General features: G+C 40.3%; 1 protein-coding gene across 1 annotated transcript in view; it reads left to right on the forward strand.

Moving 5' to 3' along the window:
* The window catches only part of esamb (endothelial cell adhesion molecule b), a 41,884-nt gene that overhangs the window by 19,387 nt on the left and 10,151 nt on the right, over positions 1-12,346 (forward strand).

Raw genomic sequence — 12,346 nt, forward strand, 5'->3', positions numbered from 1 at the left:
TAGTGTGTGTGTGTGTGTGTGTGTGTGTGTGTGTGTGTGTGTGTGTGTGTGTGTGTGTGTGTGTGTGTGTGTGTGTGTGTGTGTGTGTGTGTGTGTAATAATTTGGGTGAAATGCAGACAAAGGTAAAGTAACTGTTTCAGTGTCAATTCACCCAAATTATCTCCCTGGAAAAAGACTCTATTTAAGATGAAAGTTTCTTTTGATATTCCACAATTTTCATTGGGAACTATTTTCTAATGTCTAGTTAAAAAACATCTACACAGTGGGGTCTGCGGATTGATCCAATGTAACTGGGACACTGTCTGGATTTCTGTTTAGATTTTCAGACATAATATTTAATTCATATTTTTGAGCTCCATTACACCTGCATTTTATTAGTGGCAAGTCTTGCAGTAGATATTTATTGAAGTTAAAGCCAAACTATCTGCATGGCCAAATATCAATAGGATTAAGGCCACGTACATGTACGTGTTCTGAGGTCTCATAAGCTTTCAAAGTCATGGATCTTTCAGTCCAAATAGACTTCCTGGATCATTTTTCATTGTCTCACAGGCTGATTTGGTTTTACTTACCCCTTTAACGTGTCCTCAGAGGAAAGTGGAGAGCAGAGCAGCAGGAAATGAACTGGGATGAGGTGGGAGAAATGTGCTACGGTCTCTATATTGCCCTGAGCTGCAGCTCTCACCTTTGGCCAGAACCCACTCAGCTGTACTATATGTGGACATGTGGGTTCATCTGTGTGTATCAGACGTGTTGGATAGAATATACAGTGGAGATGAGGGCAGGCGCTCCACTGAACATCTGAGCCCCGACTCTCCTGCATGACACAATTTTTAGTGCATTTGTACTGGGAAGTTGAATGTAGGAGCTTGGAATGACGTTCAGGCTGCGTTCCAGTTGAAATTGCCAACTGGGAATTTGGAAAATGCAACTTCCCACTATGGAAAGCACCATTTATCACAAAGCCCTTTTTTTGAGAGCGATTCATCACAGCATTTCAAGCTTTTCAAAGGTTTTACAAGGCTGTCACATTTCCAAAAGGCTTTCTTTTTTCCTGCTATATTAGGAAATGTGCAGTGAATTATTTCTACCTTGTCCTAAATACATGTTTAAATGGCATGCTATATTTAAATATTGATTTCACCTATGCAATGGCTCCTGCACCAGGTGTTGTTAATTATTAATCACCTCATTTCTGAGATTAAAGTAAAGATGTAAGGTATGGTTAATATATAGCTCACTGTAATTTAAATTTGACCAAGACATGATGTATTATAGTGGACTCCAAAAGGACATTACTTATAAAATGAAATCTTCAAAATGTGGATTGATGTTTTAACTCCTTTGTTGAACATATTTTTCTAAACAGATACATTTTCTTTATGAAAACTGTTTTGAAAATTGGAAAATGGAATTTTGAAAAAGGCAAGTTTGGCTTTAGTAAATAACTAATATTGTGAGTCCACAAATACAGCGTTAAATTAGTTGTCTATGGAATATCTCATAAAACATCTTTAAGGTTTCATGTAATCCAATACTGGCATTTAAGGGTCAGGATTTACCATACAGTTTCACTTTTGGTTCTGAGGATATCAGATTTATAACAATGGTGTATATACAGTATATCTCAAAAGTGAGTACACCCTTTAGATTTTTGCAAATATTCTGTTATATCCTTTCAGGGGATAACATTATCCTACTGAAACTTTGATATAACTTAAAGTAGTCAGTGTGCTGCTTGAATAACAGTATAGATTTATTGTCCTTTGAAAATTACTCAGTACACAGCTGTTAATGTCTAAACAGCTGGCAACAAAAGTGAGTACACCCCATAGTGAACATGTCTAAATTGTGCCCAAAGTGTCAATATTTTGTGTGACCACCATTGTTATCTAGCACTGCTTTAACCCTCCTGGGCATGGAATTCACCAGAAGCTGCACAGGTTGCTTCTGGAATCTTCTTCCACTCCTCCACGACGACATCACGGAGCGCACGGATGTTGGACACCTTGCACTCCTCCACCTTCCTCTTGAGGATGCCCCACATGTGCTCAATTGGGTTTAGGTCTGGAGACATACTTGGCCAGTCCATCACCTTAACCTTCAGCTTCTTCAGCAAGGCCGTTGTCATCTTGGAGGTGTGTTTAGGGTCATTATCATGTTGGAAAACTGCCCTACGGCCCAGTTTCCGAAGAGAGGGGATCATGCTCTGCTGCAGGATGTCACAGTATATATTGGAATTCATGTGTCCCTCAATGAAATGCAGCTCCCCAGTGCCGGCAGCACTCATGCAGCCCCAGACCATGATGCTGCCACCACCATGCTTGACTGTAGGCAAAACACATTTGTCTTGGTACTCCTCACCAGGGTGCCGCCACACACGCCGGACACCATCTGACCCAAACAGGTTTATTTTGGTCTCATCAGACCACAGGACATGGTTCCAGTAACTCATGTTCTTGGATTCATTGTCTTCAGCAAACTGTTTGCGGGCTTTCTTATGCATCGGTTTCAGAAGGGGCTTCTGTCTGGGGCGACGGCCATACAAACCGATTTGATGCAGTGTGCGGCGTATGGTCTGGGCACTGACAGGCTGACATCCCACTTCTGCAACCTCTGCAGCAATGCTGGAAGCACTCGCACGTCTTTTTGGAAACCAACCTCTGGATATGACGCTGAGCACGTGGACTCAACTTCTTTGGTCGACCCTGGCGAGGCCTGTTCCGAGTGGAACCTGTCCTGGAAAACCGCTGTATGATCTTAGCCACTGTGCTGCAACTCATTTTCATGGTGTTGGCAATCTTCTTATAGCCAAGGCCATCTTTGTGAAGCGCAATAATCCTTTTTTTCAGCCGCTCAGAGAGTTCCTTGCCATGAGGTGCCATGTTGTCCAGCATTCAGAGAGAATTGTGCCCAAAACACCAAATTTAACAGCCCTGCTTATCATTTACACCTGAATCCTTGTAACACTAACGAGTCACATGACACCAGGGCGGGAAAACAACATCATTGGGCACAATTAGGACATGTTCACTATGGGGTGTACTCACTTTTGTTGCCAGCTGTTTAGACATTAACAGCTGTGTACTGAGTAATTTTCAAAGGACAATAAATCTATACTGTTATTCAAGCAGCACACTGACTACTTTAAGTTATATCAAAGTTTCAGTAGGATAATGTTATCCCCTGAAAGGATATAACAGAATATTTGCAAAAATCTAAAGGGTGTACTCACTTTTGAGATATACTGTATGTATATATATATATATATATATATATATATATATATATATATATATATATATATATATATATTAACAATGGATCAAATGACAAATGTGTGTAATGTAAAAAGCATCGCTTTTAGTTATCAGCCCATTGTTTTGGTTTTACAGCCCACAACTTAACTGTTTTGCTTCATTCCCACTGCTCTCTTCAGCTTTGTTTTAAGCTCCAGCTCGCAGCTGTTCAATCAAAAAGGTTTAAGTATAGAATTTGTTGGTACATTTTCTAAATGCAGTGAAATGGCACAATGTGTTTTTTCCCCCATAAAACAAATGGCTCAATTCATGAAAAAACCCTGATGAATCATATTGATTTGTAACCTCAAAGTCAGTTATATAGATTGGATTTCGCTTTATAAAATCTATACCTGGGCTTTGGGAGTAGCTCTGGCTGTGGGAACTGATGATATTCTCAGTGTTTGATTTTTACACAGGGGCACATGGACCCAGACTTAACCTCACAGTGTCTGGTTGATTTCAGACCTTCTCTTTTACCGTTAGTGGCATGGCCTTACTGGGGGAAAGTTAGATGAGAACGTTGACACCACTCTCATATCTGCATGGTACACATGAAGCTAGAGCTTAGCTTATCTTAGCTTAGCATTAAGACAGGAAACTGGGGGACACAGTTAGCTTGGCTCTGTACAAAAGTAACTAAATCTGCCTACCAGCACATCTAAAGCTCACTAATGCATCATGTCTTGTTTGTTTAAGTGAAGTGTACAAACAACAACTCACTATCATACATTAGGTCACATGTCGGATAATCTTTTGGCTCTGAGCAGTTGCCAGGCAACTAGCAAAGTCTCCAGTAAGTTGCTGTTCATGGCCTAACAGAAATGCCAAATTAAATGTAACTTTATTTAAAACAGTGTCTGCATTACATAGTTTGTACACCAAAGTGCACTGACAAGTTGATTTATTTAAGTGTGAGATGTCCAGCTGAGTTTGTATCTTTATCACAATTAAAAAACAAAACAAATTTAAGGGTCTGTATCAATCATCCATTAAAATAAATACTATTAATCAGTTAATGATAATCAGACTTTTTAGATGTCCAAGTATCGCTCAGGCTATTTGAACAAAGACAGGCCAGGTGTTTCCTCCTGTTTTCAGTCTTAATGCTAAGCTAAGATACTTATAAACGCGTAAGAGAGGGAACTGTTTCACTCTCCAGATGTTGCATGAAGATGCCTAACGACCGTCCCCTACACGTCTCCCATGATGAACTTGGGAAGCATTTGAGTATCTGATCTTGTATACAGATTATAAGCCTCATGCTGTAATTCCTCTCTGCTGAGAGCTCAGTGAAAATCTGAAATCAGATCACTCAACTTCTTAATTACAGTGTCGCTGCATTGAGTCCTCTCTGTGTCCCACAGGCAGTGAAGTGGCGAGGCAGTCGGGGCCTCAGCCGCTGAGCTCGACCCTGGACTCGTGCAGCAGCGGCCCTATCGGCCCTCACTCTGTCACTCTGTCAGCACAGCTCGCCTCGTGCATGGTAACACATGACAGATCTGGGAGATAAAACAGCCAACACACGCCCCGGTGCCACACTAATGGTTTAAAAATATCTTCTTCAAAGACCCGAGTGACGGGTGGCAGGGTTGTTATGGGCTCTGTTGCGGCGCTACATTGCAGCCCCATTTAAGCTCTCGGTTTGCCTTTCATTCCCTGCCACTAGGACCCAAGAGCTGGTTGGAGGAGGAGGGGAAGGGGTTAGGAAGGGCACTGCAGGACTTGTGATGGACAGCTGGGATGAAAAGGCCATTGGCATCAAGTAGTCTGAATCAGACTCACCAACACAACATAAGAAGATGTCAACTACTTGTTGTTTAGCTTCACAATCACTAAATAAAAACCTTTCCACCAATTTACGTAATCCACAAACCTTGCTCCACAATAAGAGCCTTTGTATTCCCACATGTCCAACATCTATATCCCGTGTTTGTGTGTGTGTGTGGTATTTGCATGTGATCAAAGCCCACCTGACTGACTATAGAAACCTGTTTCTCCGTGTCCTATTCGTCTTTTAGCTCAGAAGACATTGTTGTTAAATGTGTTGGATGTCAGAGCTGTGGGAAGACATGTAAGGCATTCAGCATGAACACAAGCATGCATTCCTCTTGTACTTTTACTGCATAATCATGCATGTAAGAAAACATTGTAATGTGAGAACAAGCGGTAAGCGTGTGCAAAGGTCCATAAGGTCGTTGGTCTGTAGTGGGCTCCTAGAGACACACAAGACATGCATACACACAATTATGCAGTGAATACATTTGTGGTCTCTGCTTTGTTTGTCAGTGAAGTGAACGTCTTATGATTATTCGAGGTTGTAGCGGTAGTAATCGTATTTCGATGATTTAATGTTCAGGAAATTAAGGTTATAAATAGTTTCTGTGATGAGGAATGCCTCAATCCTTTATGTTTCGCCCGGGCCTCATCCATCCACTTATGTGTAGGCAGACAAGATCAATGTGTCTGGCAGTGAGGAAATTAATAATCTTTTTAGGTTTTACTGAATTGATTTCTTGCGTAGTGTTTCGAATGTGGATTTTTTCATTTATATTTGCCCTTACGCAAGAGTCTGAATTACCTACTGAATGACGAGTGTAACAAGGCTGTTTCTTTTTGTTTTTTTAAATGTCTATGATCAGTTATGATCCCCTTTCAAAATGTGGATTAGTGGCTGCAACTCAGAAGTCATCTGAAGTAGGCTAGCATTGTTTTATTGGTGATGATCGGGCTCTTGTGTCGAGAACATTGACGGCTTCAAGAGCTTTTATAAAGCCTTCAAACAGGGAGGTTTTGCTTCAATGTTACTGTGGTCTCCAACAAATGTGTGACAGTGCTAATTTTGTTAATAAGAACTTACTAAAGACTAAGTCTTGTCTCAATGACTTGAGACAAGACGATAACGAGACGATAACGAGACGATAACGAGATGGCACCTACGCCATTAAACACTAACTGTGATGATATCAACATGCACTATTGTTGATGAAAGAAGCCCAGCCAAAGTAACCAAAATCTCTCAAAAGAGGAGACAAAATATTATCAACTGGTTTTTTTCAATGCAGCAGTTTCGTATCCTGTGCTGAGACAATGAGCGAAGTCAGGAGGAGGAACTAACTTAGTTGAGTTTCAAGTTCTTTTAAAGACAAAATTAACACTAGAGTGTCTGAAGGGAAAGTCACAAATAAATGAGAAGCATTTTCGTTCACTTCAGGTTCAGTACTCCTTAGATGCAAATGTTTGTATTTGACTTACATCAGTGTCAAACTGAATGACACTTTCCTGTCATGAGTGGGCTGCTACATCTGACCTGAAGGTGGTGATACGGCAAACAACAAACAAAGATGAGGTTTGTTTATTTGTTTGCGTGCCTTCACATTAAGTGTGAGAGAGTGAGAGCCAGTGAGTTTGCAGTGAAAACCAGAAGGAGGTTGTGGGAGTTTGGAGCCATGTGCGCGAGGAGAATCAATTTAAACACAATCAAAAGTTAAGAGGGATTAAAGCTACTATGATGAGATAGCAAACTCAAAATGGTTTAAAATAGCTGCAGAGATTACACTAATGTAATCCAATTTAAAGGAGCCTTTCCTAATATTTATTATTAAAGCACCATCTGTTTGAAGCCTTTAGGGTCAGTCCAAAAGGCGCTTTTTCACCAACAAGGCTATTTTGTTGTCCTACATTCCCTGTGCTGTCTGTCAAAGATTCAGGGAATTCTTTTTTGGCTCAATCGTAATCTTTGTTCATGTTTGTCCTCATTTCACGTGAACAAATCAGTAACAGTTTGCAAATCTGTTCTTCTCTTGTTAAATTCCTTTATAAAAATATAACTCAAGGTCATCCAGATTTCATCAAGACTAATGAACGATTATAATGAGGACAAGAAATCTGACGCTTACATAATTTATTATTATGTTGTCTGTTCTTGCATGGCTAGGCGTGTATGGGGTCATTTTCAGACTTTGTTATCACTGCTCTGACACAGATCCCAGCTCAGCACAGACTAAACATGCTGCAGAGATCAGACGAGCAATGTTTCATGCATGAAACAAAAACCTTCATTTAATGATGTAGCACAGGATTGGACGATATTACAATATATTCCACAAGATTATAGCCATTTTTTCAGCCGTTATTTTTCCTTACTGTTCATATGGAGGTATATATTTCTTTTATATCTCTGGTTAAAATTGATCGTTGCAGGAAATGAGTCAGAGCAGAACTGCTTCATGCCAGTATTGGATTTACATGAATGCTGCTGATATCAACATTAATAAATGTAGTAGATTGAGACTAAATTAATTTTAGTAATGAAGTTATTTAATATTAAATATTATTCCTGATGTAAATTGAGTGAAATCCACATCCACCACAAAAGCGACTGACCGGAAACATTTGTTGAAGTTAGTTCAGCCAGTCAACTCAAGTCAGCTACTCCACTCACATGGCATTCCTTCCCCTTACTGCACCATATATCCAACACACTCTTTTAATAGTGACGTTGTACTTTAACCGTCAGTGCTCTGCTCACTCTTGCTGCATGCCTGCTGCCAAACCGCTCACCTGAAAGCTATACTGAAACTTGGAGCTACTTGTGTTGCTGCGGTCCAAATAGCTTTTTTAAAAGCTCCACCCCCAGCATCCACCTGAAGGCTGTAAGTCTACCTCCTCCCCAGGGAAAAAGACTTCCTGCTGTGCCGAGCTGGAGTTGAAAGAATTGACCTACTTCAAGTGATGTAGGGTGAAAGTTACACATGTGAATAAATACAAGTCTGAAATAAATGCAAAGGTAAAATAAGTTATTATAAACATGAAACATTTTCTGTAACTTCAAATGTGTAACTTTTACAACATCACTTGGAAACCGAAAAGTGCATCCAGCCTGGTGGCAGGACCTTTAACCTTTAGACCCTGTTGCTGCTTCAGATTATCAGTACATTTTCCAGGCCCACCCCATTGGATCGATGGGTTGAGGTGTAGATTAGAGGTTAAATCTGAGCCTCTGCTAAAGCTTTAGCTTCAGAGAGGGACTCACAGGAGAGGAAGACATGGGTGGAAGCAGAGATTACTCGGAGAGATAGAGTGGGGCTGGTTAAAGAGGATCAGTTAATCTTCACACAGGCCTTCGTGGCTCCCCGAGGGCTTTGAGAGAGGGACTGACTTTTTATCCTTCATTTGATCACAACAACACAGCAGAATTAGGTTGCCTTGTTAGACATGCAAATCACATGTATTTCAGTAATAAACTAGACACCTGCTTGTTTATTTTCAGATGCACCTGCTCAGCCTGGTTTTCATAATGTCATTTACACAACTACACACAACTACACAATTTACCTATGTTGCTTCGGTTTACTCTTAATTTATTCATTCCTGGAGTCTTATATTCAGAGATTTTGGTGATATGAAAATTTCCACTGTTGTTTTATCTATGATCAGATGATCTCTTTTATCATATGCATGTGCTGCCCCCTATGGACGGCTCACGGTCCCACAACAAACTCACATTGTATCTCTTAATTGTGCCCCAGTTCAGACATGCGTGACAGGGTTGTCTCTTCTTTGATTGGTATGTGCAGGTTTGCGAGTCCGGAGTCCCTGCCATTTTAATTGCTGTTGATTCCGCCAATATCTCATAGCCAGGATGCCCTGCAGAGGAAAGAAATAAAAAAAGAGACTGTTTATTCTAAAGAGAGGAATCCAATTAGCAGATATAAAGCGTGGCTAGGCTGAGCGATTGCCTTTAGCCAAATGTAATTAGGACAGAGTTTACTGAGGCTACATAGTATCATAACTGCATCCCTTTTATTGGCAGCATTTCCTGATTTTTTTCTTTTTCTTGTGAAGGATTTAGATTGACTTGATACGCATATCCATGTCTTGAACTGCCTCTGCCTGTCTGTGTCTGCAGCCGAACACACACACATCCCAGATGGAGACAGCCCCCGGATTAGTGAAGATTTTCCTTCATTTAATAAACAATTGAATGACACAGTTTTGAGGATAAACCTGCTCAAAGAAGCACAAGCATAGTCTGTAGTGCAGAGACTACAAGGCATTATCCTACTTCATCATGGAATATCATTCCGATCTGCATCGATCGCAGCATTCATATGAAGAAGTCTCATCCAACTGCAGTACAACCTGATCCTTTCTGATTGTGTCCCCTACACAATGTATATTAATCTACATGAAGCCTGCACAACACTTCACAGCATTATACAACGAGAGAGATTTCATGTAGAAACAATCGCAGTTCAAACACACACAAACAATAATAGCTGCTGGAAATGAAATCGGTCACTAAAAGGATTTGTGAGGGAAATACTAAGAGATGGGGCTGCTGTACGTTATGAATCAAAAACAGGCTGGTATGTTGACGGCTGCAGGAACGATGGTGATAATAAAGATAATATCTTGCATGCATGTCCAATAGATGGCTTTACTGCTTGACACTGACATTAGGAAATGCTGCATAGCAGACATGCTTTAATATTAGACTGGGCGGAAGATTTTTGCATTTATTTGCCACAATACACAATGACATCTTTTCATGTGTTGCTGATAAAAGCATTGCCATGGATTCTTCTGTTTGTAGATTTCCCGCTGATTGCCAATGATGGTCCACCACTTTGATCCAGACTGAAATATCTCCTCAGATGGATTGCCATTAGATTTTGTACAGACATTTAGCCTATATTCTTTTTCAGGATGAATTGTAATAACTTCAGGTCAGAAGTTATTACAACTATCAGCCTCGGCCCAAAGTGCTAATTAGCAAGTGTTAGCATGCTAACAAACTAAGCTAAGTAGACATTACACCCACTAAAAATGACCATGTTAACATTTTCATTTTGAGCATGTTAGCATGCTAACGATAACATGTGCAGCCTGACAGAGCTGCTAGCGTCATGATAGAATCGTAGTGGCGTAAGTAACATCTGATATGGAAACATCTGCGTATTACTCAACAGTTAAGAGTAGCATTAGCGCTCTCTGCAAATATTAAGTCTCTTATTTATTATTTATTTATTCACAACAACAACAACTGAGCAATTCAAGAATGTTTTCCCTGTTTCAGTGATGGTTTATCGTTGCCGTGTAAATTTATAGTAACACTGATGTAGCTTAGGCCTACTGTTTCTGGAAAGGGAGAAGGTATTTTAATTAGGCTATGTGCCATTACCTTGTTTTGTACAATATTACACAACTAGACTATATAAAGCAGCTTCACGCCTATAGCCTACACAATGTGTGTAGTCTGTGATCGCTCTGTAAAACATTATCATGTGGGGGTCTCTATATTTTGGGTCTCATCAGACTAATTTGACTACTCAAGTTTATCTACTGTAGGCTATAATTTGTAGGTTTTTTTGTTTTTTTAAATTTTGTGGCATCAAATATTCCTGTGCATGTTTTGCTCACATGCTGCATGTCTCATTTCAACCTCATAACATGCGGACGCCACAAACAGGCTTGTCATGATATAAATGATTAAATGTAAAGCAGAGCGATTTGCTAATTGTAATTTAGAGAATGTAAATGCTGTTGCCATGATAATTATGATGGCAGCGTTGGTAGCTGAAGTGACCATGTGTCACATCATATCCATGTCCAGATGAGCTCTTTTGCTCACGTGAGGTGAGAGGATTGAGCCCGGGATTGTATAGGGATTAGTCAAAAGGATTTACCAGATTCAGAGATTCAGAAATTAAGGAACAGGAGCCTCACAGCGGCAGGGTCACTTTGTCTCTAGAGGAATAAGAATACACTGCAGAAAAACTATAAATCAAACAACTAGTTTCTCTATCTCTTCTGCTTTCCTGGCTTAAAATCTCACACGCATGCACACTTTCCTCCTCTTCATCTGTACTCCAGCGCCCAGCCCCACCAGCATAACCAATCACCTAATTCTCCTGCCTCTACACGCGTTCCGTCTGGAAAAGAAGGAAGGCGTGCCTGGCTGAACAGATGTGGAGATTTCAGCTGTCTGTTTATGGATCACAACTCTCTCCCTCTCTCTTGGTGTATTTTCCTCTATCTATATATCCACTCTGTCCATCCATTTGAGCACATGAGGGACACTTTTCATGGTGTTTTCTGCCGTGGAAGGATTTTAGCTGCCAAGATTTTTTTTCCCCCTTCGTGTTATTTTAAACCAATCTTCAAACTGGAGACACAAGCGGACACCGACTGCTGGGATCAGGTGATCCAGCTTCAGCTGTCCGGTTCGGGTGACTGGGCACCCTGTGAGTTGGACATCCTCATTTTGTCTTCTTTAATATCTTCCTTCATTCAATCCTTTCTTTTTTGCTCATGTTTTCTATGTTCAAATAATAAGCGTTTTCTTGACGGTTGCTTTGTACTTTCTTGACATTTTGTGAGCACGAGTCCTTAAACGCCACATTATTAACGTTATCTTTCTCATAAATCATGCACTGAAACGGCTCTTTCTTTACATTTTGATTCGTAAAATGAGTTATTTTCTTTCTCACATGCACTCAGAAAGTGAAAAATAGTTGCTTTATGTGTTGATCTTTTTTTTTTATGTCTGGAGATTAATTGTTGAGAATGAAGTTGTTTTGCAAACTGCATGTTGCAAACAGACCAGTGTAGTGTTTTGGAAAAGCAATACTGTAAAACCTAATCGTAAGTCTTTGTATGAAGTTATCATAGGAGATCAGGTACAGTTCGACATGTGGAAACTAATGAGACCTCAAGAGGAAAACAGTGCTGTTCTTTATCGTTGGAGGAGGAGAATGTCAGCTATGCACTATATAATATGATCATTTAATTCAAATGCAGCTTTATTCAACTTTACACTTCAGTTACACAACTGAAGCACGTGTCTTCCGTCTGCTTTTGCCAGCTGCCATCTGATAAGTTTGTCCAGCCTTAGTTCAGGTGGCTGAATGTACAGAAGCCAAAAGGACAACACACATGTCAATATGTCAAGTGTAAGTCAGAGCAGGGTGGGATTGACTGACCCTGAGGTTGTTGGTGATTATAAAGGAGCCGAACAGATTAGATCATCTGAGGTCACAGT

This window comes from Cottoperca gobio, chromosome 13 (genome assembly GCF_900634415.1).
Source record: "Cottoperca gobio chromosome 13, fCotGob3.1, whole genome shotgun sequence".
Lineage (NCBI taxonomy): Eukaryota > Metazoa > Chordata > Actinopteri > Perciformes > Bovichtidae > Cottoperca > Cottoperca gobio.